The sequence below is a fragment of the Phoenix dactylifera genome, chromosome 4 (genome assembly GCF_009389715.1).
Source record: "Phoenix dactylifera cultivar Barhee BC4 chromosome 4, palm_55x_up_171113_PBpolish2nd_filt_p, whole genome shotgun sequence".
Lineage (NCBI taxonomy): Eukaryota > Viridiplantae > Streptophyta > Magnoliopsida > Arecales > Arecaceae > Phoenix > Phoenix dactylifera.
The window spans coordinates 2,897,583-2,925,466 of NC_052395.1; the positions used below are offsets into that span (position 1 = coordinate 2,897,583).

Here is a 27,884-nt window from a genome sequence, read left to right on the forward strand (position 1 = left end):
ATGATATAATGTAATCTAATATTATATTTATAGTATAATACAATAATAAATATATAAAACATTATAATTATTAGTAAAAAATAATTTTTCATCCTTCTAATGACCATTTATCTCTCTAACAAATTTTCTAGCTATGTGATAAAATTAGTTAAATAATTACTAATATTTTTATTTATTTATTTATTTAGATCAGATTATTTGCCACTCACTCATTATTTTTCTTTTTATTTTATTTATTTATTTATTATTTTATTTCATTGAAATATAGAGAGATCGCTAGCTATGGGTGGTGGCTGGCATGATGGTTGCCACTGTGGGCAGCCACGAGCTCCCAAAACAAAAAAAAAGAAAAAAAAAGAAAAGAGGAAGAAGGAACGGAGGTGGCGGCGTTGAGAGGAAGAAAAAGATAGAGAGGGAGAGGATGGGTGAAAGAGGAAGAGGCGGGATGAGGATTTTGAGGAAAAAAAGTGTGATTTAAATGGAAGTATCTTGGTCCAAAAAACAGCATCCCGACAAAGCTGAAAACAGCATTTTTTAGAAAGCTCCAAATTGGAGCTTCTCTCCAAAAACTGTTTTCAGCTTCCCGCAAAAGCTGAAACAGCTTTTCGAAAATTTTAACAAACACCATTTTTTATCTAAAAGTACTTTTGGAGGGCCAGAAAGTACTTTTTGGCCCTCCAAAAGCTCCCCAAACAGGGCCTAGATTCTTCTGTTCAGTTTCCCGTCTTTTTTTCATGATTTTTCAACCAGAACAATAAAAACGTTAGCAAGATATGCTTATCTTCAGTCTAGATTCCTCCTTAAGAATAAAATCAGAGAACAATGCTTTTTTTTTTTTAACATGCTTGGGAGTGCTGTCAATATTTGATAAGGCTTTCAGTCGGGATATCTCAAAAAGCAATCCCAAAAAAGACGTGCAAATGAAAGAAAGACACCGAGCAAACAATTGCAGAATTTGATTTGATCCCCTCAGAAATCTTCCATAGCCTTCAGCCTTCAGCCTTCTTCCCCCACCCCCCAAATCCCCCTTCCTTGCCTCTTACTTTTCCCAGAGGAGTGTTTGAAGCTCCATCTCACCGTTGAATGCATTTTTGCACCAGTGACATGCCTCAGAAATTTTTTCCACCTCCGAATTCCATTTATAAATATCACAAAAACAAAATAAAGTTCTTCATTCACAGAATAATAGGGTCTCCTGCTGCCTGTTTTCATGCCATCACCCTACCGCTATCACAAAATACATATAGATCCATTAAGCAAAAAATAACATAGATCCTGATTCACATATTACAAAAAAACAAAACAGGATTTTTATTCACAGAATATAAGTTCTCCTACCTTCAATACATTGTACGTATAGATCCATTAAGCAAAATTTAACATAGGTCTGGGTCTTGCTCTAAGTGAATGTAATTCTTTGCTGCCCCCATGAAAAACAGCATAATAAGCTATAATATCAAGAGATCCATGAGAAAGATAACCAGGTTTTACACAACCAGTCAACGAGTTTCAACTACCAAAAGCAGCCAAGTAGCGCGCCCCAAAAACTGAAGGTGGCACGTCAAGCTCCGCAGCCCAAAAAAGCAAGGGAATCATTAAAATGTTTCGAAACAATACCCTAGCTTACAAGTCAAAAGTCTCATAACAGAATCTAACCATCAAATGGCTTGTGCAAACACAAGATTCATGAAGATTAAGCATATGAACAAAGGGATGATAGGAAGTACGTACTATCATGGTAGAAGATAACAGGTCTCGTAGCATCATGGCAAAACTTGTGTACATCCTGTGACATAGCATTCATAAAGTACTGCCGTCAAACAAAAGCAGTGTTGCGCCATTGCTCTTGCTTCTTTACCTGTAAATATACATTAAAAGATGTCAATAATTAAATACTGTGGATGTGATATATTCAACCAGCCATATTGGCTTTCGCTCGAATTTAATTGCTACTGGTATAGTCGGCAAGTCATCAGCTGATTTAAAACATAATCCATGACCCAAGATGTCAAGCTTACCACTCTAAACAGTGCCCGGAGATTGGTTACCTCAACTGGGCATTCTCCCTTCTCATCATAGTCTGCAAACTCACCTCCAGATAGATCCACTTCAAATGGAGTGACACTTATCTAGAGACCATGATAGCACCTCAACATTAAGTTTCAGAATACGTGACACAGCAAGTAGCACCTTTTGATCTATACACATTTTACTTGAAAAAAAAAAACTTTTAAGACATGCACATCTTGATCATTCGTCCATTCTATGGAACATTAAGGATTTGCATGATCAACAGATTGTCACTTGGAGAGAACCCATAAAGCAAAACTTACAGTGACAAATCTATGCACATCAAGTTATTAAGCAAAGCAGCTAACATACAGATGAAATTCATGGAGCTGTAGCAAGAGTTAGGGTCTCATGGATGGTGAAACATAATTATTAGTACAGAAGCACCAAGATTCTGTGTACCAAAATTCTACCAGGACATACACACAGATACAATTACAGTACTACAGAAAGTTATCATTACCTGAAAAACCACTGTCACTAACTACCATCGACATTAGTATTTAAATCAAATATATAATACAACCTGATGATATCTATCTGCTGCCGCTTATAGCTACCTAGAGACTATGCATTTGAATATTGTACAATTTGGTATCAATGTTCCAATCAACAGATGTGGCCAGCAAGAAAAATGTCATGTCCTCGAGTCAACCAGCATCAAACCCATTAGACATGCTCTTCAAAATTGAGAACCCCTTTGTCCTTATGATTATTCAACAGATGACATATTCAATGAATCATTTCAAGGGTTCTGGAGTATAAAAGGGGGAGGGAATAGAAACAACGGAGAAAAATGGCCAGTAACAGAAGAAGAAGAAAATGGGATAAATCTGATTAACTTCCAGCACAGTGCATTAAAAGGAGGCCATGCCAAAACATCTGTCTCCCATCAATTCGAGAGACCAGATTCAACGTTTTAGAGAACTTGAGGTTTCTGCATGTTAAGACATTCACATGGCAAAATTCTGTTACTTAGCTTATAACTTCCTATAAAATTGACAAAATCTACATGCTTCCAAAGAAAACAAATGTCAACTTGAAAAAGAGTTGGCATTAAATGTTAGCAGGTATGGGATCATTAAGCTCTCTCGTGTAAATTATAAAATAAATCTATATTCTACGTTCTATTAGTGTAACTTCTGATGCCCCACACTGGCTGCTAAGTATGTCAAGTCAAGACTACAATTTGACCCAAGTGAGCGAGCAAATAAACTGCACTTGGTTGGACAGCCCATAATTGATTTTGTCTATCAGCCTTAGTTTCTAGCACCATCGCTCCAGAATGATCATTAAAGACCTGGTTTGAAGATACCAACTGTTTGTGGTTGAAATTTGGCCTGAGGGCGACCATGCCAGAAGGGAGCCGAGGAGATGCCAGCCGGGGATGGAGAAAGGGGGCTGCCTCCGGTGGTCCAGAATACCTCCGAGAAGACGCCGGCCGGAAAGGAGCAAGATGGCCACCTCCCTGCGCTCCGGGATACATGCACAAAGCTTTGGCCGGAAATTCCAGCGAAGGCCCTCCAATGGCTAAGTTAGCCGGACTTTTTTGTGGAAAAAGGCTTTCTGAGTGCCTTTGATGGCCTCTTCTAGCTCAAAATAGCTTGTAGAAACTTAGGAATGCCTATCCCAGCTTACCGAGGGCCTTTCTCTATCCCCTTTTATCGGGTGAGTGTGGCGGCTGTTATCTGAAATTTTGGGCTGAGATGTGATCAGCTGGCCAATAGCTGGAGATGGCGTGTCGGCGGGTGCGGCAGGATATGACCCTTGGCAGGTGTGGCAAGGTATGACCCTTGACAGGTGAGACAGGGTATGACCCTTGGTTGACGCGTCATGGCATGGTCAGCAAGCAAGGGGTTGGCCAGGTTGGGATGTTCGGCCACGTGTGTGGGTGTGGGTGTGCGCGTAGGTTCGACTGCGCGCGAAGTTGGGCAGGCTTGGAGGCCGCGACATGTGCTTGGCGAGGTCAGCTCTGGCCTCTGGTGGAGGCTGGCTCGGCCTTTGGCGGACTGAGGTCAGCTCTGGCCTCTGGTGGGCTGAGGTCGGCTCTGGCCTCCGGCGGGGCCGAGGTCTGCCTGGTTCTTGGCAGGGCCGAGGTCTACCTGGTTCTTGGCGAGGCCGAGGTTAGCCTGGCCGGAATTGGGAGACTCCATGCCGAAATAGGATGATCCATTTTGCCTCCCATCACCAACAATAGCCAACCATTTCCTATTCTTGCTCATATTGTCCCTGCAAACACACATGAGGACAACAGGCCTTAAAAAATAAGAGAACTCTTGGACGTGCATCACTTATTTTTCGTTTCAATCAACATGCTAGTGCACTCATGAGCTTCACTAGCATTCAGATCAAATTTCCTTACAACCCTAAACAAAATTAATCAACCTCACTTGAAAAGCAAGAATCAATTTCATTCACAACCCAAAAAACCACTTGATCTTTCTTAAAAAACGAGATTTCAAAGCAAGCGCAGCACCCAGTATAGAATTTCTGGGACATTCTCACTCACACACCATTGTGTCTGTTCATGCACAGCCACCAATCATTTTATCTCGTTCATCAAGGCAGAATCCAATAAAATTTTCAATATTTACCACCATCACTGACATAGTTCACAAATTTCACCATGTGTTTGAAAGGAGGTAACTATATAAATGCTGCACCGTTATCATCTATATGAATTGCAATATAAGGTGCAATTAGAACTAGTTCACAGGCAAATTCTTATGTTACCATAGTTCTGCAGGAGCTGAATGTACTGAACAGGTATATCCAGAGTGACAAGCTAGGAAATAAGTACGAGTTGAATGCAATACCAGAAGTAGTTGTGCAACAGAGACTGCAAAAGCTACAAGCAGTAGATACTTACAGATTCAGCCATCCATCCATCACCATAAGAGAAACCAACAGGTTCAAAGCCTCTGCAGTCAAAAACCATCAATCTGGTGGTCGATTCACGCTGACTAAGTTCACGAGTCAATGGTTGACCATGCCCAGGAATCATCTGAATTGATCCTTGCCTCCCACATAGCTTGCACTAGACAAAGAGATATGGCAGTGCTGGTACATCTAAAATTAACTGGCAAAATGTATAAAATAATAAAACACTCCTGCATCAAATATCTTTTGGTAGCCTCTTTTGAGATAGCTATGCTTTCTAATTATGTGTCAAACAAAGATTTGTACCACATTACATATGACTAACTGCCACTATATTCATAAGTTGCCCAAAAAGATTATTACCCAAAGAAATGAACAAGTCATTTGTTGTCATAAAAAGGCTTGGGGCCCAACCCTGCTACCAAAGAAAAGTCCATTGCCATGTGCATGGTGGGAATTGGTGCTTCACACCATAATCCCACAGTGTATTGCACTAATCCTGCAAATTATACCAACAACCTCATGAAATATGACATTGTTTTGGTACCATAGCTGGGCCCCATAGCAAAGCTCTTTATGATCAGGAACTGTAAGCAACAAGTTCAAGAATAATTATTTTTTCTATTTTTAAATGTTCTTGCAGGATGCATCAATGCATTTAGAAGACAAAAACAGCAAGAAAATGCAGATGGAAATGCAATACAGCCATATCCCACTGTGTCAGAGGTATATAAGATGAACATCAGTATGGAAGGCTACCAACAAATGTTCAACTCCTTGTTTCTAGAACTAAAATCATTTGACACTCCAATTAGTCCTTTCTTTCGCTCACTCCCTAATGCTTCTAGAAATGAGTTTTTTTTAAACATAAGATTAACACCCAATTTGTTCTATCAATGAACAGCTACAGAAAAAAGGTCTGTTTGGTGGTAACCAAGGAAAAGACAAGAAGACACCACTTATTTTTTTATTCCCTTCAAGTATAAAGATTTTCAGTAAAACGTGGAAACAGCAGATGCTGTCATCAAGTTGAAGTTTGGTAGATTGATTGTCTCTAAGAGTATCTTCTTGGATAAATTTGATAGATTCATTATCTATCTATTGATTCTGTTTTTGAATAATAAAAGGTTATCAGAATTGCATCTATAATAAATAATAATAACTCTGAAGATAAACAGAAGATATTTGCAAGCTTCTTATTGATGGGTTCAGCTCAGATGCTGAGGAGCAAATATAGTTATGGTGATGGGAGGCAAGTGTGCTGCTATACTAACTTGTAAGTTTTCTTCTCAAACAGATGGTGGTTGGCAAAAACTGTTGTGCATGAAAGATTTAACAAAGTCATTCACATGGTAACTCACAATTGGAACGGCCTCCCTCTATCTCCTTGTTTTTTTGGACCACTCCAATTAAATTTGCCATCACCAATCTTTCTATTTACTTCATTCAATTTCAAAACACCAGCCAATGTAACCCAATTTAAAGAGTATTGACAATAATAAAGGAGACGGCTTTATTAAGGTATTGTTTGGAGGCTGCATAGTGGAGACATGTATACATGATCGCAGATAGCAATAAGTAATGTCTTTTGATAGCGTGTTGGTTGGAGTGCTAGGATGAGAATGACTTTAACATGCTCTTGGTATGGAAAGTACCAAAAGACTAGTTAGATACTGAAACTAGATTTGGGTAATTGTAATGAATAGGTGATTAGATTTCTAAAATGATTTCCATTTGACTCAAACTAAATTCTGAGATGGAGACCTAGTTGGGTAATTAGTGCATGTAAAAGGAGGATATAGGAACAAAATTTCCATAACAAAATGAAGATGAAAGTGAGGAGGTGAGTAAGCTTCTAATTACATAAAAGAAAGCATAGAAGGGAGATCCGCAAAGTAGCCCCTATTAGTTGTTCTTTCAATAAAAGGAAGAATGGTACTTCGATGAGAAGAATATAGCATCATGCTCCATCGAAATCTTGGTTTCACTCTAAGCATTCTAGGTGGACACTTATTTGCAGTTAGGGTGAGGAGATGGGAGAAACATTTATCCCATCTACATAATTCGATAAGTTGGCGATTAAAATGTTTCTTTATGTCATCTTACAACCTTTTTTTTTTAATAGATGTGGACAATTAGATCCTTATATCATGGCAAGCATCTCATCCTATTCAATATATGATTTTTGTGCAGATCATAAAAAATTATTTATGGAAAAGTGTGAAAAAGAGAATAAGCATGTAAATTTTATCCCATCTAGCAAAAGCAAAATTATTTTATTACTGCTATAATCTCTTTAAACACTGGGGCAAGCCTGTGGGCCTCTTGATTTAAGGATTTTGTTTCAGCCATCAAGAAGATTGCCTTTCTTTATTGCTATCTTCTTGATATCAAAATGGCAACCATGTTTTCTGCCGTCCTTCATTTCTTGGAGGTACGATTTGATAACATAGAAGAATAGATATATAAGTAAAAAAAGAAGAAAAAAAACAAGGTTAACTTAAGTCTTATAACAAAGGTGAAGAATATAAGGGGTCAAATTGCAAGTGTAAGGCATGTTAGGCTTGTCAGGTCCACATCATCAATAGCTTAATCATATAAAGTGCAATGTTCCTCAAAGTTCAGTAGGGTCTAATAAAAAAATGAAAGCACCTGCAACACCCATTTTTCAACCCCCATCATCTACTTGTCAGACTGCTCGTTATCCTAAGACAATAATGAAAGTGCTCACTTCTAGAAAGTACCTCTTCAATACAATTTCTACAAAACATAAGATCCATCTTTTCTTGCACTTGCAGCCAATGGCAGGGCGGTTTAATTAGAAAAGTTATTAGTCAATTTCCATGTTCAGTGTTCTTTTGTAGAATTTCTTCTAATTGATAACATAAGCCTCCCTCTGTTCATTGAAATATCTACACACATTTCCATGTATAATTGTAGGTATTGGGAACAAATATGTGATCAACAAATGTGTGAACATAAATAGGCACGCAATAAAAGGGGAAGATAGTTGAGAACCACCTTCGGTGTGGCAGATTTAACATTCGTGCAACTTAAAGCCTACTCTGACCAACAAACATTTGCAGAAGCCAGCCCATTCATGATTTTATAGTTTTATAATCCTAATGATAAAACAAAATAGATGAGGCCAGCCAGTTAACAGCCCAAAACTCTTATTCGATCTTTCAAATAATACTCTAGTGCTTATCAGAAACGTAAGATTGATTTGCCAATGGAACTGAAGTCTTCAATGTATCAAGCATTTCTTTGAAGACAGTTTATTGCTGGAAAAAAAGATCTCATCAATTCCCATTTTCTTACTTCTAACCATGTGTCTCGAGACCGTTGTAATAACAAAATCATCAAGACCAACATTCAAAGATAGCTAAGATTGAACAAAATAAATATCAAGCTAGATATCTAAAGGACATAGATGGAAATGAGTTAATGTTGGAAATATATAATAGATTGTAATATAAAAATCTTAAATTCATAGTTTACTATAATTATTAATCACTCCGGATCAAACCTCATGTGATTAAATCTCATGAATAGTTGCTTTAAAATGGCCGTTGAAGATATAACAGGAACAGTTACTTTAAAGTGGCTATTGAAAATATAACACGAACAGTTGTTTTAAAGTGGCCGTTGAAGATATAACACGAACTATTATTTTAAAGTGACTGTTGAAGATATAATATTCAAATCTAAAGTTTGGCAATCTGTGTGAATCGTTCTTTGCTTCACGGATGGTTACGAATAAAAGTCGGAAATTGCAGCAACTTAAATTATTTGTTTGGCAAGAGTTGTACCGAATTGGTACATCAGTTTGATGCCAATAGATGCAACAAAAAGGTGGATTATTCTGAAATAGAAGATGCACCGATTGGGAAGGGGCATCAAGTCTTTATAAATAGAGAGCCTTCCCAGATTTTACTATGCAATACTTTATTTTCCCCGCTTCCGGCAATTCTGTCAAAAGACCTTTATTTCCTTTAGTTTCTAAAACAGTTTCAGGAGAGTTTTTGGAATCTCTTCAGAATTGCTATCTGCAGAATTCCCTAAGGCTTTGTTGTATCCTGGGGGTGATTTGCTAGGAACCTATTAGCAAACTCCTTTGAGTGGGGGCAAATATCACCTTAAAGAAAGCGATTTTACGCGCCTCAAAGCCTTAAATTGTTCTACAATTTCTTTTATTTTCTTGTTTCCTCTCACTCTCCTCAACAATTTTAAGGTGATATTCGCAATGGCTTTTGAATCAAGTACTGCCTTCAAAGTCATGAATCAAGATTTCATCAAGTTAGATCGATTTGATGGAACTAATTTCACTCGTTGGAAAGACAAGATGGCATTTCTTCTCACTGCACTAAAAATCGCTTATGTGTTAAATCCAAGTCTACAACCAATTCCTCCTGAAACTCCATAAGATTCTGATCAAGTCAAAGAAGAACGAAAGAAGTGAGAGGATGATGAATTTGTTTGGCGAGGCCACATTTTGAACACATTATCAGATCGTCTCTATGATCTCTATGTCTCTTTGAAGTCTCCACAAGAAATTTGAAACGCATTAGAGGAGAAGTATACAACTGAAAAGCAAGGTGCGGACAAATTTTTGATTATGAAATATTTTAAATTTAAGATGACTGATAACATACCAATCATGGATCAAGTACATGAATTGCAAGTTTTGGTTAGCAGACTCCGTGATCTTAAAATTATTATTCCTGAGTCACTTCAAGTGGGGGCAATTATTGCAAAACTTCCTCCCACTTGGAATAATTATAGGAAGAAACTTCTGCACATGACAGAAGATTTAAACATAACGGATACAAAAGCATCTAAGGATTGAAGAAAAAACTAGAAAAAGAGATGCTCTGTATCTGAACTCTAACGTGAATTATGTTAGTAAAAAGGAGTCTAACAAAAACCAAAGAAGCCAGAAATTTTTCCAAGTGCAAAAGAAAGGTTCTGGCTTCAAGAAGAATAACAATCCTAACAAAAGGAATAAAATTTGTTATCATTGTGGAAAGAAAGGCCATTATATTCATGAGTGTAGGCATCATCACAATGAAAAGAAAGTCAGTCCAGGTTCAACCAACAATGAAAACAATGCAAATATGGTGGAAGAAGAGATCAAAGATCTTGTTGCTATGGATTTTGTAATGCAAATTAGTATGATTACAGAAATACATATGGCAACGACCAACAAATCGTCTGCGTGGTGGCTTGACTCTGGCGCTACAGTTCATGTTTGCAATGATAGAGATCAATTCAAGAGTTATGAAGGTGCTGCTGTTGGTCAAGAAGTACTAATGGAAAATTACAACCCCGCAAAAGTCCTTGGAAAAGGAATTGTTGAACTTCAATTTACTTCTGAAAAGAAACTTTGTTAAATGTCCTGCATGTCCCAGAAATTAGAAAAAATCTTGTATCTGCTAGTCTGTTATGTAAAAAAGGCTTTAAAGTTGTTCTAGAATCTGATAAGGTGGTCCTTTCTAAGAATGGGATTTTTGTTGGGAAGGGATATTCTTGTAATGGTATGTTTAAACTCAGTCTTGATAATATTAATAAAGTATCATCACATTCTGCTTATATTATTGATTCTTGTTCTTTATGGCATGCTAGACTAGCACATTTAAATTTTAAGTCATTACATTTTATGCAAAAGCATGGATATATTTCTTATATGCATAAAGACAATAATAAGTGTGAAATTTGCCTTCAAGCAAAAATCACTAAGAAGCCTTTTCCCAAGGTGGAAAGAAATACTCAAATATTGGAATTGGTACATTCCGATATTTGTGAATTGAATGGAAATCTAACAAGAGGTGGCAAACGGTATTTTATAACATTTATAGATGATTGCTCAAGATACACATATATGTATTTAATGAGAAGCAAAGACGAAGCATTTGACTTCTTTAAATGTTATATAGCAGAAGTAGAAAATCAAAAGGAAAAGAAAATTAAAATTCTTCACAATGATAAAGGTGGAGAATATTTTGCTAATGAATTTTCTGCTTATTGTGAAGAGCACAGTATTATACACCAAAAATCAGCACCATATACACCTCAGCAAAATGGTTTGGCTGAAAGAAAAAATAGGACTTCAATTGACATGGTTAATGCAATGATTTTAAATGCTAAGTTATCTTTAAATTTGTGGGGTGAAGCATTGCTCACTGCATGTCATGTTCACAATAGAATTCCATCCAGAAAAATGCAAATTTCACCTTATGAATTGTGGAAAGGAAGAAAACCAAATCTGGACTATTTTAAAGTGTGGGGGTGTTTGGCCTTTTATAGAGTTCCTGGTCTAAAGAGAACCAAATTAGGGCCAAGAGCAATTAAAAGTGTGTTTGTGGGATATGCTCAAAATTCAAAAGCATATAGATTGTTAGACCTAGAGTCTAATGTTATAGTGGAAACTAGAGATGCAGAATTTATAGAAGATAAATTCTGTACTGATTTTGTGCCTGAGTCTATTCCTACAATTGATAGCACACAACCCTCACAAACTGACTTAACTCCCAGCATGTCAAACCATGAGAATAATAAAAGGAAGGAGCATAATACTTCTTTGGAGCCTAGGAAAAGTCAGAGAAATAGAAAAAAAAAGAATTTAGGTCCTGATTTCATTTCTTCTCGATCTATAGTCTTTCTTGTTGAAGGTAATAGAACCACTGTACTCAAGAAAATACCCATTTTATTAAATATTGAGGATGATCCTAAAACTTATAGTGAGGCAATGTCATCAAGAGATGCAGCCTTTTGGAAAGAGGCTATAAATGATGAAATGGACTCAATATTGTCTAACAATACTTGGGTTCTAGTGGACTTACCTCAAGGATCAAAGCCAATTAGATGCAAATGGGTATTTAGAAAGAAGTACAATACAGATGGATCTTTACAAACCTTTAAGGCTGGATTAGTAGCCAAAGGGTTTACACAAAAGGAAGGCATAGATTATTTTGATACTTATGCACCAGTGGCAAGAATAACATCCATTAGAGTTCTTATGGCATTAGTTTCAATTTATAAATTGCATGTTCATCAAATGGATGTTAAAACAGCATTTTTAAATGGTGATCTTGATGAAGAGATTTATATGGAACAACCAGAAGGATTTGTTCTTCCTGGAAATGAAAGAAAAGTCTGTAAATTGGTCAAGTCATTATATGGTTTAAAGCAAGCACCAAAACAATGGCATGAAAAGTTTGATTTAGTAATTTTATCATATGAATTACACATAACAATGCTGACAAGTGCATTTATTCAAAGTTTACTCAACATTATGGCATGATCATTTGTCTTTATGTGGATGACTTACTAATTTTTGGAACCAATTTAGAAGGTGTGTCTGAAACTAAGAAGTATCTGACTTCTCAGTTTAAGATGAAAGATCTTAATGAAGCAGATGCTATCTTAGGCATAAAGGTTAGGAAACATAGTGGGGGATATGCCTTAAATCAATCTCATTACATTGAGAAATTGTTGATGAAATTTAAACATCTAGGAATAAAAGAAGCAAGTACCCCATATGATCCTAATGGAAAATTGACTGACAATTCTGGCAGAGTAGTGGCACAGCTTGAATACGCCAGTGCTATTGAAAGTTTAATGCATGTTATGCATTGTACAAGGCCAGATATTGCATTTGCTATGTGCAAACTCTCTAGATACAGCAGTATGCCTAGTACAGATCACTGGAAAGCAATAAATAGAGTTTTTGGTTATCTCAAGAAAACAATTGAATTGGGATTGTTCTATTTTAATTATCCAGTTGTACTAGAAGGATTCACTGATGCAAGTTGGATTACAAGTGCAAGTGATAATAAATCCACGATAGGATGGATTTTTACACTTGGTGGTGGAGCGATTAGTTGGGCCTCTAAAAAACATACATGTATTTCACACTCAACCATAGAATCTGAATTTATAGCATTGGCAGCTGCCGGAAAGGAAGCAGAATGGTTGAGAAATCTGTTATTAGACATTAAGTTATGGCCACAACCTATGCCACCTATTTCTTTGCACTGTGATAGTGAAGCTACTATGTCTAGAGCATATAGTAAAGTTTACAATGGTAAATCTAGACATATCAATTTAAGACATGAATATGTCAGACAATTAATAATGGATGGAATTATTACTATCATTTATGTAAGATCTAGCAATAATTTGGCAGATCCGCTAACCAAAGGTTTGTCAAGAGACTTGGTGAAAATTACATCGGCTAGAAAGGGTTTCCCCTTTTGTAAATAGTCACCGGTAATGGTAACCCAACCTTACTCTAGCAAAAAAAAAAAAAACTAGTACTAAGGTTTAAAGGGTAATAACAAGTTACTGTTATGTGACTGATAGCACTAATACTTACATTGAGTCCCAAAAGAAAATTAGTGCTAACTGTTACGTTAATCAAGGATGAGTTATAACTCTTAATGGAATTCAAATTATTTTAAGTGTCTACAGTAACAGAGACACAAATAAAAATGGGATCCCACCTATATGAATATAGAAGTGGTGTCGCTTCTAGCAAGAGTTTGGGGTTTACTCTTGTAAATATTCATGAAACCAGGATTAGCACATGGCCACAATAGTGCTAAAGCAAGTTATCAACTTCTCAATGAAACTGAATATAACTATGTGTGTAATGTTTCTGGTTCTAATAAAGAAGCATTGGTTTAAGCTTCGGCCACCAATAACTTCATTAGAGCTTTGAGACATTTATACTAAGTGAAGGTTTAAATCGAAAAATATCTTTATGTATGCATGGTTATATTGTTAGAAACTAAAGAAAATTTAATATTACTATCTAGTGGGGGAATGTTGGAAATATATAATAGATTGTAATATAAAAATAGTAAATTCATAGTTTACTATAATTATTAATCACTCCGGATCAAACCTCGCGAACAGTTGCTTTAACATGGCCGTTGAAGATATAACAAGAACAATTACTTTAAAGTGGCTATTGAAAATATAACACGAACAGTTGTTTTAAAGTGGCCGTTGAAGATATAACACGAACTGTTATTTTAAAGTGACTGTTGAAGATATAATATTCAAATCTAAAGTTTGGCAATTTGTGCGAATCGTTCTTTGCTTTACGGACGGTTACGAATAAAAGTCGAAAATTGCAGCAACTTAAATTATTTGTTTGGCAAGAGTTGTACCGAATTGGTACATCAGTTTGATGCCAATAGATACGACAAAAAGGTGGATTATTCTAAAACAGAAGATGCACCGATTGGGAAGGGGCATCAAGTCTCTATTTAGCCAAAGATGCAACAAAAAGGTGGATTATTCTGAAATAGAAGATGCACCGATTGGGAAGGGGCATCAAGTCTCTATAAATAGAGAGCCTTGCCCAGATCTTACTATGCAATATGTTATTTTCCCCACTTCCGGCAATTCTATCAAAAGACCTTTATTTCCTTTAGCTTCTAAAACATTTTCAGGAGAGTTTTTGGAATCTCTTCAGAATTGCTATCTGCAGAATTTCCTAAGGCTTTGTTGTATCTTGGGGGTGATTTGCTAGGAACCTATTAGCAAACTCCTTTGAGTGGGGGCAAATATTATCTTAAAGAAAGCGATTTTATGCGCCTCAAAGCCTTGAATTGTTCTACAATTTCTTTTATTTTCTTGTTTCCTCCCACTCTCCTCAACAGTTAATGGCAACAAGACCCTAGTTAACATATCATTGACAACCTCATCAGCTGATATCAGAATCATCACCAGTGATTAGAAAGCTAAACCTAGATTGAGGGGTTCATCTTGAACGAAAAAAATCATGGATATGAGAAAAGCTATAACGCGAACAACCCGAGAACAGAGCAAGCTGTTGCTGGAAATTGGACCCGGGGGCGATCGTCCGTCGAGGAGGGGGAGCTGTCGGCGGGCGTGAGGGAGTGGTGATCCGTCGGCGGGCGGCGTCCTCCGTCAGGGTGCCTGCAGAAAAGCCGATGGCCGGGTCTTCCGGCGCCGGCCCTCCGATGCTTAAGTCAGAGGGGGCAAAACAGTGTTCAGAGGAAAATGAGAGCAGCAATGTTTTTTTCTCCGTCCCCTCCCCCTGAGAAGCATGGTTCCCTTTTATATGGGGCGGCGGTTTACCTGCGATGTGACTGGGCAAGGCCGTCGTACAGCTCGGCACGTTGCTTGATCTGGTGCACGAACAAGTAAGTAATTGCACTGATGTCGGAGGTGAGGCCGGGGTCAGACTTATCATGGCTGACAGGACTCTGCCGAGCTGACTTGCCGTGGAGAACTGGGGGTCCGTAGATGATAGGAGCCATGCGCATTAATTGTTGAGTAAGCCGGAGGTGCGCATTATTTGTTGTGTAGGCCGGAGATTCACATTAATTGTTGAGTGAATTGGGGGTTTGCAGGGATCATGCGTAATAAATGCTGGGGCAGTGGCAGGATATGGCCCTTGGCCGGACCTCGGAGAGGTACGGCCGTAGTAGGTGGTCGACAAAGACAGGCCTTTGAGGTCGGAAATCCTCTAGGTCGGATGATCCGAGGTCGGATGTTCTGGGGTCGGGCGCCGACCTCAGTCGTCCGAGGTCGTCGGTTGCGTAGCCTTCCGGTGGCGGGGTTACTGTATTACTGGGGGAAAACCGTATTCCCCCAACACTACCCTCCGACTTCCGAGTTCGAGCTGCAGGCTCGGACGTGGGAAGTAGAAGTTGTTATCGTGGTTATCGAGGCCGAAGGGGATCACGCCCGCACCCTTACGCGGCTTAAAGCTTCTATAACGAAGTCCGCGCCCTTTGAACCTTCGAGGTCGCTTCATATGGTGGATTTATGAGGAGGTCTGCACCCTTAGGCATTTCGAGGTAGTTATGGCGAGGATTGCGCCCTTTGGCCCGTCGAGATCGCTTTATACAGCGATTTTATGACGGGGTCTGCGTCCTTACGCATCTCGAAGCAGCCATGATGATGATTACGCCCTTTAGATCTCCGAGATCACTTTGTATGGCGGGCTCATAATGTGGCTCCCTGGGCCCGATAAGGTGGCGCCTCGATCTCATAGCCGAAGCCGCCTCCTCAAATAGGTACGCCGTTTCGCGCCCCGAAATGAGCACGTGGCATGATCTGAGGTCGGACGTTTCCGATCTCGTATTAGCGGAATAACGATCCGGGAAGGCTGGGGTTATCTCGGCGCTCCACGTGTTCCTGAGGCTTATTAAATGAAGGGAGCGGGGGTGACGTCCGCTCGTCTTTCAAGGTGATCCGGTTTAGCGGGCCCATGATGAGGCCGTGAGATCCGATGGGACGGCGCCCCGGTTGCGTACCCGAGATATCAATCTGGAATGAATGCGGTGCTTCGGGCTCCAGGGTCGACACCTGGCGCTATCCGGACGGGGGATGGAAACTAAGCCCGCCAATCCGGGCCGTTGGGGGGGTCTATATAAACCCCACGAGTCTGCCCTAACAGTCCTATTTGGTTGCCTTTTGCTTTTGCCGTCTCTACCTCCATTCTCCCTCCCAACGAAACTTTGCCGACGGTCCCCGGAGCGATTTCCGGCGACTCTTTCTGTAGGTTCTTGCCCCGTGTTATTTAGGGTTCCCCTTCTTCTCCTACTTACTCCCTTCATCTTTTAGTTTACTTCAATTTTTTGTAAAAATGGGTCTCGGTCCGGAGGAAGTAGGGTCAAGTTTATCGGGGGAGGAGCTGGAGTTAATCCGCTCCCGATTCTTCTTCCAGCCCGGGTTTCATCTCGAAATTGCAGGGCCGGAAGACAGGGTGACGCGGCCGCCCCCAAGTCGGATCGCGATTTACCGCGAGACGCTCTGGGCCGGCCTGCGGTTCCCTGTTCACGAGTTTGTGAACAACTTGCTGGTGGAGTATCAACTCGTCCCAGCACAGCTTGCTCCGAACTCGTGGAGAACCATCATCGGGTTCTTGTCCTTGTGCCTCGCGCACGGGATTCCGAACTCGGTGAGCATTTTCCGCCGGTGTTTCTTATTAAAGAAAAACCCGGCGGATGCAGAGTGGCTATACTTCGCCTTTCGGGGCGGTATGTCACTCTTCCAGGGCGCCCCTTCCTCTATTCATGAGTGGAAGGAAAAATTTTTCTTTCTTGCATCTGAGGTGCCGTGGGGGTTCAACCCGAGGTGGGGGCACCCTCGGTTGAAGACTCTCAATAGGCTCTCCGAGCCCTCGGGGAGGGAGCTGAGGGTCTTGGATTCCCTACGGGCCCTCGGGAAGGGATTCAACCTAACCGAGCTCCTACGGGAGGAGGCCTTGGTGAGCGTGGGCTTGAGCTCGGTGCGCCTCGAGGGTAAGAATAGTTGCCTCGTTTTGTTTTTATCTATTTCTTCTTTTCACTAACACTGGTCTGACACTTAAGAAAATTTTTTTTGGTTTCAGACATCCCCCACATGCCGACCAGCAACACATCCCTCTTCTCTAGGCTGAAGAGGCGGGAGGCCGAGGCCGGGGGGGCTGTTCCTCAGCCCCGAAAGAAGTCCAAGTCGGCCGGCGCGTCTACCTCAGGAGGCCCAGAGGTGGGGGCCTCCGCAGCCGACCAGGGGCGGACAGCGGTCATTGATACCTCGGCGGCGCCTCTTCGTCCTGCCCCCGTCTCCCAACGGGGGCCAGCTGTGATTCTGCCGCAGCGGTCGGGGTCCGAGCTGAGATGAGGCCCCGAGGTCCCCAGCTCGGGGGAGCCGAGCTCTTCGAGGGGGCCGAGGGAGGAATCGGCCGAGCCGGGGTCCCCGCTCCTTGAGGATAGCTCGGCCTTCCACGCGCCGTCTTTCGGCGTGTAATGCTTCCAGCAGACCGGGCCGAGTTCCGGAGGCAGTCGCTGGAAGAAATCGTCGACGGTACCTACCGCAATACCGCTCGGGTAAGCGGTTCTTCTGGTTTCCCTTAGGCTATTGGCGCATATACTATGTTTTCCAACTCGTAATCGCTTTCTCTCTTGCAGCACGTTTACGAGATCGACACCCTGGTGTATATTGCCCAAGAGTTTCAAGAAGAGACTCGGCGATTCAGCCGGCAGTTGGAGCCGGCCAAGAAGAGAATCGCCGAGCTGGAGGCGGCGCTGGCCGAGGCCGAAGCGCGAAGGGAAGCCACCGAGGCCGGGCGACTCTCCATGGTCGAGGCGCTTGAAGAGGAAAGGGCCGCCCATTCATTGGCGAAGTCGGCCCTGCGTGCCTCGGAGGCACGCCTGGGGGAGGCCCAGTCTGAGGTCGCGGGTCTGAAGTACGAGGCCGGGGTCTTCCGCCTCAAGATCGAGCAGCTCGAGGCCCGGGAGAAGAGGGCGCTCGAGCGGGCCGAGAACGCCGTGGAACTCTTTAAGGAGTCAGAAGAGTTCCGCGATATGTTAGAGGAGGAAACTGTGGACGGGTTCCTCCGGGGCTTCGACAACTTTCGGAGGCAGATGTTCCGGTATTGCTCCCAGCTTGACCTTTCTACAATCCATCCGAGGATGAAGTTCGGGTATGGCTCCGACGACGACGACGAGGTCCCCGCTGCCCTTGTGTCCGAGGAAGACCTTGCTGAGGTCGAGGCCGAGGCAGCCGAACCGGCGATGGCGGAGGCTCTACCTCGCGAAACCAGCGAGGTTGTTCCCGCGGCGCCAGCCGAGGCCCCCGCCGCAGACCCTGAGCCCGCGCCTACTGAAGACCCGCAGGTCATTCCCGTAGACGACGAGGGTGATGCCAATGGAGCCGCCGCCTCTTAGGACTTTGGTTTTTTCTCTCTTTATTGTAAACGAGGTCGGCCTTCGACTTTGTAGAAGGTTGGCCTCTAGTTTTGTACTTAGCCTTTTGGCATTTTATTAATGGAAGCTTTTTCTTTCACTTCTGCATTTATTCTTCTTCCCTTTGTCTTTTTCGCTTGCAAACGAGGTCGGTACTTCCGCCGACTCTCGACTTTGTATCCGAGCCTTCGGATAGTATTAATAAAGACATGTTCTTTGGCTATGTCTTACCTTTCTTCCAACGTGTATAAGTGTCCGAACTCTGATTACGCTAACTAGGGGGGGGCTCCGAGCTTAGACTTTAGGAAATCTCGCCAAGTCTTGTAGCTCGGATTCGAAGGTCGCCAAGGTTGCCAAGTTTGGCTTTTAGGTTCTCGTGGCACCGGGTTCGGGCCTCGGGCCCCCAAGTGGGGCCGCGCTAGACCTACATAGGTCGCTACCGGGGTGCTCGGCCAAGCTTTTGAGCTTGGCTCCTGGGGCGTAGGTCCGTAAGAAAGTTGCCCCCTAAAAGGGGAGCTTAGGCCAATAGTCACATCGTCGCCAGGGTTTTCATAGTCATTGCCCTCGGACTCTCCCGAGATTCAGGCGAGCGAAGTCGGGGCCTGTAAGGAACACCTCGGCCTTTGAGGTCATCTTCGCAGGTTGACATTGGAGTCTGGGCATGGGGGCTGAATTTGGCCCTTGCCCATAAGGGTTTACATGAGTTGTGGTGGAGATTGTCGGTAGACGGAGCATGCACAAGGTCAGTGGGAGATTAATCTTACACCGACTTATAGAAACAATCCGACCTTGGCCAGATTAAGGTCTCGATTTTAATCGGGGTTTCACTGTCAATACGTAGGTAAATATAACAAGGCGAGCATCAAGTAGGATGTACCTTTTGTGTTTCCAAAATTGCGCCCCTCGTATCGGAGTAGGTGGCCTTATCTCCTCACCAACCTCCGGAGTCGTTCTTTGACTTTCGGGGAGCTCGGGCTTCTCATGAGCCCTATGGCGCCCGCCGAGGTTGAGGGGGTTTGGGGATGCTCCATCGATCTGCGACTCTTCCCGAGGTCGAGAGAGTTTGAGACTCTACGGTCGAACCTCGAGGCACCCGATGTTAGTCGGGAGGTCGTGTGCCAGGTCGATGGGTCTGGGAACGCGCTATCGACCTGCAACGCTTCCCGAGGTCGAGGGAGTTTGAGACTCTACGGTCGACCCTCGGGGCATCCCGACCTTAGTCGAGGGATCGTGCGCCAGGTTGGTGGGTCTGGGAACGCGCTACCGACCTGCGACGCTTCCCGAGGTTGAGGGAGTTTGGGACTCTACGGTCGACCATCGAGGCATCCCGACCTTAGTCGAGGGATCGTGCGCCAGGTCGGTGGGTCTGGAAACGCGCTATCGACCTGCAACGCTTCTCGAGGTCGAGGGAGTTTGGGACTCTACGGTCGACCCTCGGGGCATCCCGACCTTAGTCGAGGGATCGTGCGCCAGGTTGGTGGGTCTGGGAACGCGCTACCGACCTGCGACGCTTCCCGAGGTCGAGGGAGTTTGGGACTCTACGGTCGACCCTCGGGGCATCCCGACCTTAGTCGAGGGATCGTGCGCCAGGTCGGTGGGTCTGGGAACGCGCTACCGACCTGCGACGCTTCCCGGGGTCGAGGGAGTTTGGGACTCTACGGTCGACCCCCGGGGCATCCCGACCTTAGTCGAGGGATCGTGCGCCAGGTCGGTAGGTCTGGGAACGCGCTACCGACCTGCGACGCTTTCCGAGGTCGAGGGAGTTTGGGACTCTACGGTCGACCCTCGAGGCATCCCGACCTTAGTCGAGGGATCGTGCGCCAGGTCGGTGGGTCTGGGAACGCGCTACCGACCTGCGACGCTTTCCGGGGTCGAGGAAGTTTGGGACTCTACGGTCGACCCCCGGGGCATCCCGACCTTAGTCGAGGGATCGTGCGCCAGGTCGGTGGGTCTGGAAACGCGTTACCGACCTGCGACGCTTCCCGAGGTCGAGGGAGTTTGGGACTCTACGGTCGACCCTCGGGGCATTCCGACCTTAGTCGAGGGATCGTGCGCCAGGTCGGTGGGTCTGGGAACGCGCTACCGACCTGCGACGCTTCCCGAGGTCGAGGGAGTTTGGGACTCTACAGTCGACCCTCGGGGCATCCCGACCTTAATCGAGGGATCGTGCGCCAGGTCGGTGGGTCTGGGAACGCGCTACCGACCTGCGACGCTTCCCGAGGTCGAGGGAGTTTGGGACTCTACGATCGAGCTTCGAGGCGTCCCGACCTTGGCCGAGGAATATTCGTAGATTCTCGGAATTCCAGCTTCGCGGAATGGGAGTCCCTTCGAGGGATTTCAACTTATATGCCCCGGGTCGTTGTACTCGGGCGATTTGATACGGTCCTTCCCAATTTGGGGCGAGCTTTCCTTGCTCAGTTGGCTGAGAGGCCTCGGCCCTCCTGAGGACGAGGTCCCCTACTTTGAAGAGCTTGGGCTTGACCCGAGAGTTGTAGTATTGAGCCGTTTTCTGTTGGTATCTTGCCATACGGACCCGGGCGACCTCTCGTGTCTCTTCAACGAGATCCAGGTTGTTTATGAGCCGAGAAGAGTTGGAGTCAGGATCATAATGCTCCACTCTTGGGGAGGGGAGGCCGATTTCCAGTGGGATGACAGCCTCCGTGCCGTATGCCAGGTTAAAGGGGGTCTCGCCGGTGGGCAATCGGAACGTAGTCCGATAAGCCCAGAGGACGTTGTACAGGTCCTCAACCCACTGTCCTTTGGACCGATCAAGCCTGGCCTTGAGTCCCTACAAAATGGTACGATTTGTTACCTCAGTTTCTCCGTTTGTCTGGGGATGGGCGACCGAGGTGAAGCGGTGGTCGATGCCGAGCTCAGAACAAAATTCTCTGAAGTGGACGTTGTCGAACTGCCGGCCGTTGTCGGATATAAGGATACGGGGGAGTCCAAATCTACAAATAATGGACTTCCACACGAAGTCCCGCACCTTATGCTCGGTGATCCGGGCCACAGGTTCAGCTTCGACCCATTTGGTGAAGTAGTCGATGGAGACGACCAGAAATTTCCTTTGTCCGGTGGCCAGAGGGAAGGGTCCCAGAATGTCGATTCCCCACTGGGCAAACGGCCAGGGGGCGGTGACTGAGGTTAGCAGGGCCGAAGGTCGGCGTTGGATGTTGGCGTTCCGTTGGCACCGGTCGCACCTCCGAACGAAATCCGTCGCATCCTTCTGGAGTGTGGGCCAGTAATATCCTTGTCGCAGGATCTTATGGGCTAACGCCCGACCTTCCAGGTGATTTCCGCAAATTCCTTCATGGACCTCTCGAAGGGCATAGTCCGCCTCAGAGGGGCGGAGACATCTGAGGAGGGGAGAAGTAAATGATCGACGATAAAGCCTATTTTCGTATAGGACATACCGTGGAGCTTGACGCCTGATCCGGTGAGCCTCAATCTCATCTTGAGGGAGGGCTCCGTCCCGGAGATAACGGACGAGCCCGTCGATCCAGCTCGGCTCGAAGTCGATGCACATGGTGGGTTCGGGTTCCTCCGTGCTGCGTGTCTGAAGATATTCGAGCGTCGTCTCCTTGGAAAGCTCGCTCATGCGGGAGGTCGCTAGTTTGGATAACTGGTCCGCCCTGAGATTCTCCGCTCTGGGAATGTGCTGGATGTTGAAAGAGCCTAGGGCGGACGTAAGTTCCCGCACTCTTTGTAGATACTTTTGCATTGATGGCTCTTTCGCTTCAAAGTCTCCCTGGACTTGGCTCACTATCAGCTGGAAATCGCTGAAGGCCTTCAAATCTTCCACTTTCAGTTCTTTTGCCAATTTGAGCCCAGCAATAAGCGCCTCGTACTCCGCCTCGTTGTTTGAGGCCGGAAACTCGAGGCGTAAGGCTTGCTCGGCCACCACTCCATCTGGGCTGGTGAGGATTAATCCAGCCCCGCTACCCCCCGAAGTTGAAGACCCATCCGAATATAGGACCCACGGTTGCTTCGGAATTCCGTCTATAGGCACAGATGGTGGCTCGGGGTCGTCCGGCAAGGTACATTCCACAAGAAAGTCAGCGAGTACTTGAGCTTTGATGGCCGGCCTGGGCTGATATTCGAGGTCGAATTCTCCGAGCTCTACCGCCCACTTGGCGATCCTCCCTGCACGATCTGACCTTTGCAATATTTGCTTCATAGGCTGGTCGGTCAGTATGACTATTGTATGTGCTTGAAAATAAGGGCGGAGTCTCCGAGCCGAGATGATAAGGGCAAAAATTGTCTTCTCAAGTTTAGAATATCGGGTCTCAGGATCCCTGAGGACCCGGCTGATGTAGTAAACTGGCTTTTGGAGCTTGTCCTCTTCCCGGACCAGGACTGAGCTTACTGCGATCGGGGAGACGGCCAAGTATAAGTAGAGAACCTCGCCCCGCTGAGGCTTGGTGAGCAGCGGGGGAGAGGCCAGAAGGCGTCTGATCTCCTCAAAGGCCTGCTGGCATTCTTCTGTCCACAGGAAGTCCTTTGGTCGCTTAAGGATCTTGAAGAAGGAGAGACAGCGCTCGGCCGATCGGGAGACGAATCTCCCCAAGGCGGCGACCCGTCCGGTAAGTCGCTGCACTTCTTTGACTGTCTTTGGAGGCGTCATCCCCTGCAGCGCCCGGATTTTCTCGGGGTTGGCTTCAACTCCACGCTGGGTCACAATGAAGCCCAGGAATTTGCCAGAGGTGACTCCGAAGGCGCATTTTGCTGGGTTGAGTTTCATTCGGTACCTCCTGAGCTTGGAGAATGTTTCGTTGAGATCGGCTACATGGTGCTCCGCCACTTGGCTCTTCACCAGCATGTCGTCCACATAGACTTCCATATTTCGGCCGATCTGGTCCTCAAATATTTGGCTGACCAGCCTCTGATACGTGGCTCCAGCATTCTTCAAACCGAAAGGCATCACCTTGTAGCAATAGGTGCCCTTGTCGGTGATGAAGGCCGTCTTCTCCTCATCTTCTGGCGCCATCCGGATCTGATTGTATCCGGAGAAGGCGTCCATGAATGTCAGCAGTTGATGTCCTGAGGTAGAGTCCACGAGCTGGTCGATGCTTGGAAGGGGAAAGCTATCCTTCGGGCAGGCCTTGTTCAGGTCAGTGTAGTCCACGCACATGCGCCATTTTCCATTGGCCTTCTTTACGAGGACTATGTTGGCGAGCCAATCCGGGTAGGAGACTTTCCGGATGAAGCCGGCTTCGAGGAGTTTGTCTACTTCCTCGGCTGCAGCTCGTTGTCGTTCCGGGGCGGAGCCCCTCTTTTTCTGCTTCACAGGTCTGCTGGTCGGCTTCACCTGGAGTCGATGGACCATGACCTCAGGATCAATTCCTGGTATGTCAGCGGGCGACCAGGCGAAGACATCAGCGTTGTCCCGCAGGAAGCTGACGAGGTGATCCCTTTCGCGGACGCCAAGGCCGGAGCCGACCTGCACAGTTAGCTCGGAAAAATTTTTTCGTAGGGGGACTTGAACAAGAAGCTCACCAGGCTCTACTTGCTTCTTCCAGGGATTATCCCTTGCGTCCAGAGTTTCTATGGGTAGCGACGGACCCGTTGCCTGAGCCGGCGCCTCAGTTGGCTGCTTCACTCTGTGAGCCGCCATGTAGCACTGCTTGGCGACCAGCTGATCCCCGCGGGCCTCGCCTACTCCTCGGTCGGTGGGGAATCGCATGAGTAGATGTCGGGTCGAGACCACAGCTCGGAGGGCATTTAGCCCCGGTCGCCCCAAGATGGCGTTGTAGGCCGAGGATAGGCGGACCACAAGAAAGTCCGTCCTCACAATGCTTTCTCGAGGAGCGAGGCCGACCGTAACAAGAAAGCTGACCTCGCCCTCGACCGGGATCGAGTCTCCGGTAAACCCGACTAGTGGGGCATTAATTTTTCGGAATTGTCCTTTTGGTAACCCCATTTTTTGGTAGGCATGGTAGTACAAAACGTTGGCTGAACTTCCATTGTCAACTAGGACACGTTTTACATCGAATTTATTTACAATCATGGAGATGACCACAGCGTCATCGTGAGGGGTCTCAACCCCTTCCAAATCCTCGTCCGAGAACGAAATGACTTCAGCAGTACGCGGGCGCTTCGGGAAGATTCCTTGGGCTGATCCTCCTGCCGAGGCTTCTCCGATTACATTGATGGTGCCGGCGATAGGCCTGTTGTCATCCGGATTCTCGGACGGTGCTGCGTTTTCCGCTGGCCTCCTTTCTTCGCGTCGGTTCCGAACGAACCGATTGAGCACCCCACGGCGAATAAGCGCCTCGATCTCGTCTCGGAGCTGAATACAATCCTCCGTGTCGTGCCCGCGGTCTCGGTGGAAGCGGCAGTACTTCCTGGGGTTGCGTGGGAATCCCGTATCCCGCATGGGAGGTGGAGGTCGGAAGAAGTCCCGGCCTTCGATTTCCATCAAAATTTCGGCCCGGGGAGCGTTGACAGGGGTATAATTTTCATACCTCCCAGGGTATGCCCGAGGCCGTGGTGGGGACCTTGGTCGTAGTGAGGTCCTTCGCTGGGGTTGTCCCTGCTGCCGAGGTGGGCTTCTCAGTCGGGGGAGGTTCTTCTCTCGGGGGGATCGGCTTCTTTGACGGCCGCGCTCCTCGCGGCGTTTCTTCTGCTTTCTTGAGGCGGGCTCGATTGCGCCCCGCCTGGAGGCGATCGCCTCCTCGGCCTTAGCATACTTCCGAGCTCGGGCCAGCATCTCGGTGAAGTCGGCCGGGAAGCTCTTCTCGATAGAGAAAAGGAATCGATAAGAGCGGGCCCCAGTCTTTAGAGCCGACATGGCTATGGACTGGTCCAGCTCGCGGACTTCCCATGTGGCGGCGGTAAAGCGGTCCAGATACTCCTTGAGGGACTCCCCTTCCTTCTGCTTGATATCCAGGAGGGAATCTGACGTCCGCCGTTGGCGTCGGCTGGCCGCGAAATTGGTGGCAAACTGTCTGCCGAGTTGCTCGAAGGAAGATACGGTGCTCGGTTTCAGCCCGAAAAACCAGAGTCGAGCTGTCCCTCGAAGAGTCGCCGGGAAGGCCTTACAAAGCACAGCCTCCGAGGATCCTTATAGGGCCATGAGAGCTCGGTAGCTCTCCAAGTAATCGAGGGGGTCGGTGATTCCACTGTAGGGCTCCACTTGAGGCATTTTGAACCTCAAGGGGACCGGCTCATCTTCGATCTGGCGGGAGAAGGGGAACTTGGTGGCGAACTCAAAATCCCCCTCCTGTCTTGCCTTCTTGCTGTGGAGCGCCTCAATCTGGCGCTCCAAGTGCTCGACTTTTCTGTCGAGCTCCCCAACCCGAGGAATCGTCACCGTGGTTTGCTCCGGCTCACGGTGGTTTGGGCCTGATTCGACTTCAGAGGGTTGGGGTCTTCTGTTGAGACCTTCCCCCGGCAGCTCTCTCTGGGGGGAGGTCCGCCCTTCGTTGTTGGCTCTTGAAGAGCCATGAAGATTCTGGCCCTGGGGGATCGGACCGTCGGGAGGGGACTCCGGGAAGATCTGGGCCTGCGGGGGGAGCGTCGGTAGGGCCTCCTCACGCCGCAGGCCTTGGACGGCAGTCGCCAGGGCCTGGACTTGCTGCACCAGGGCATTGAATTGCTCCGGCTGGACCTGAGGGACCGGGTCAGCCGGAGTAGGTGAATTCTGGACGGAATGTCCAGGACTCTGTGGGGGATGCCGGGAAATGTTGGAGGCTCCCTTACTTCTCAATTTCATGATCGCGACTCGGGCCCTTCCTCTAGCGCCAACTGTTGCTGGAAATTGGACCCGGGGGCGATCGTCCGTCGAGGAGGGGGAGCTGTCGGCGGGCGCGAGGGAGTGGTGATCCGTCGGCGGGCGGCGTCCTCCGTCAGGGTGCCTGCAGAAAAGCCGGTGGCCGGGTCTTCCGGCGCCGGCCCTCCGATGCTTAAGTCAGAGGGGGCAAAACAGTGTTCAGAGGAAAATGAGAGCAGCAATGTTTTTTTCTCCGTCCCCTCCCCTGAGAAGCATGGTTCCCTTTTATAGGGGGCGGCGGTTTACCTGCGATGTGACTGGGCAAGGCCGTCGTACAGCTCGGCACGTTGCTTGATCTGGTGCACGAACAAGTAAGTAATTGCACTGATGTCGGAGGTGAGGCCGGGGTCAGACTTATCATGGCTGACAGGACTCTGCCGAGCTGACTTGCCGTGGAGAACTGGGGGTCCGTAGATGATAGGAGCCATGCGCATTAATTGTTGAGTAAGCCGGAGGTGCGCATTAATTGTTGTGTAGGCCGGAGATTCACATTAATTGTTGAGTGAATTGGGGGTTTGCAGGGATCATGCGTAATAAATGCTGGGGCAGTGGCAGGATATGGCCCTTGGCCGGACCTCGGAGAGGTACGGCCGTAGTAGGTGGTCGACAAAGACAGGCCTTTGAGGTCGGAAATCCTCTAGGTCGGATGTTCTGGGGTCGGGCGCCGACCTCAGTCGTCCGAGGTCGTCGGTTGCGTAGCCTTCCGGTGGCGGGGTTACTGTATTACTGGGGGAAAACCGTATTCCCCCAACACAAGCAAAAAAAACTAGCAAGAAAACCGACACAAAAGATTAAGAGCGAGAAACAGCGAGCGAACAAAGAACGATCCAACATCAAGATACGAAGATGAAGAACCTTCTGCACGAGATTGGCAGTTCCCTTTCCACTGGGGAGAGGGACCGATTCGGACATCGTCACGCACGTCTTTCTGGCTTATCTCCCCGCAGTTCTCGCATTTCACCTGGACAAACCCAAATTTCCATCAAGAATCCTCAAAAGAACCGAACAAAACCCTGGAATCCGATCAAGAACGCGAATCGTTAACAAGAAACCAGAGATTGCTGCAAGAAGGAGAGGGGGAAACCTTGAAGTAGTAAGGGTGGTTGGGATCGTCGCAGCCGCCGCGGGGCTGGAGGTTTGTGAGGTTCTCCAGCTCCGCCGTGAACCATCTTCTCGGCGCGCGGGAGAGCGAGAGCGAGCGTGTCCCCAACCCAACCGCGCGAGGTTTCGGGCTATAGAAATGCGAGTGGAAATGGAATGAAAATCTTGTAGCTCATCTCGACGAGGCTTGACGACTAAAAATAAGGTTGCATGAGCGGCCGAGCGGTGGGCCTGACCGACCTTGCACGCTTTCCACCGAACTAAACAATGAGGTGGAGGGGAGCCTTCTGGCTGGCGAGAAGGTCTTTCAACTGCTGATAACGAGGATCAACTCGTGGACCTCCTTTCAT

General features: G+C 46.3%; 1 pseudogene; it reads right to left on the reverse strand.

Moving 5' to 3' along the window:
• Positions 1–1,233: 1,233 nt before the first annotated feature.
• Positions 1,234–27,884, reverse strand: LOC103712973 (annotated as a pseudogene).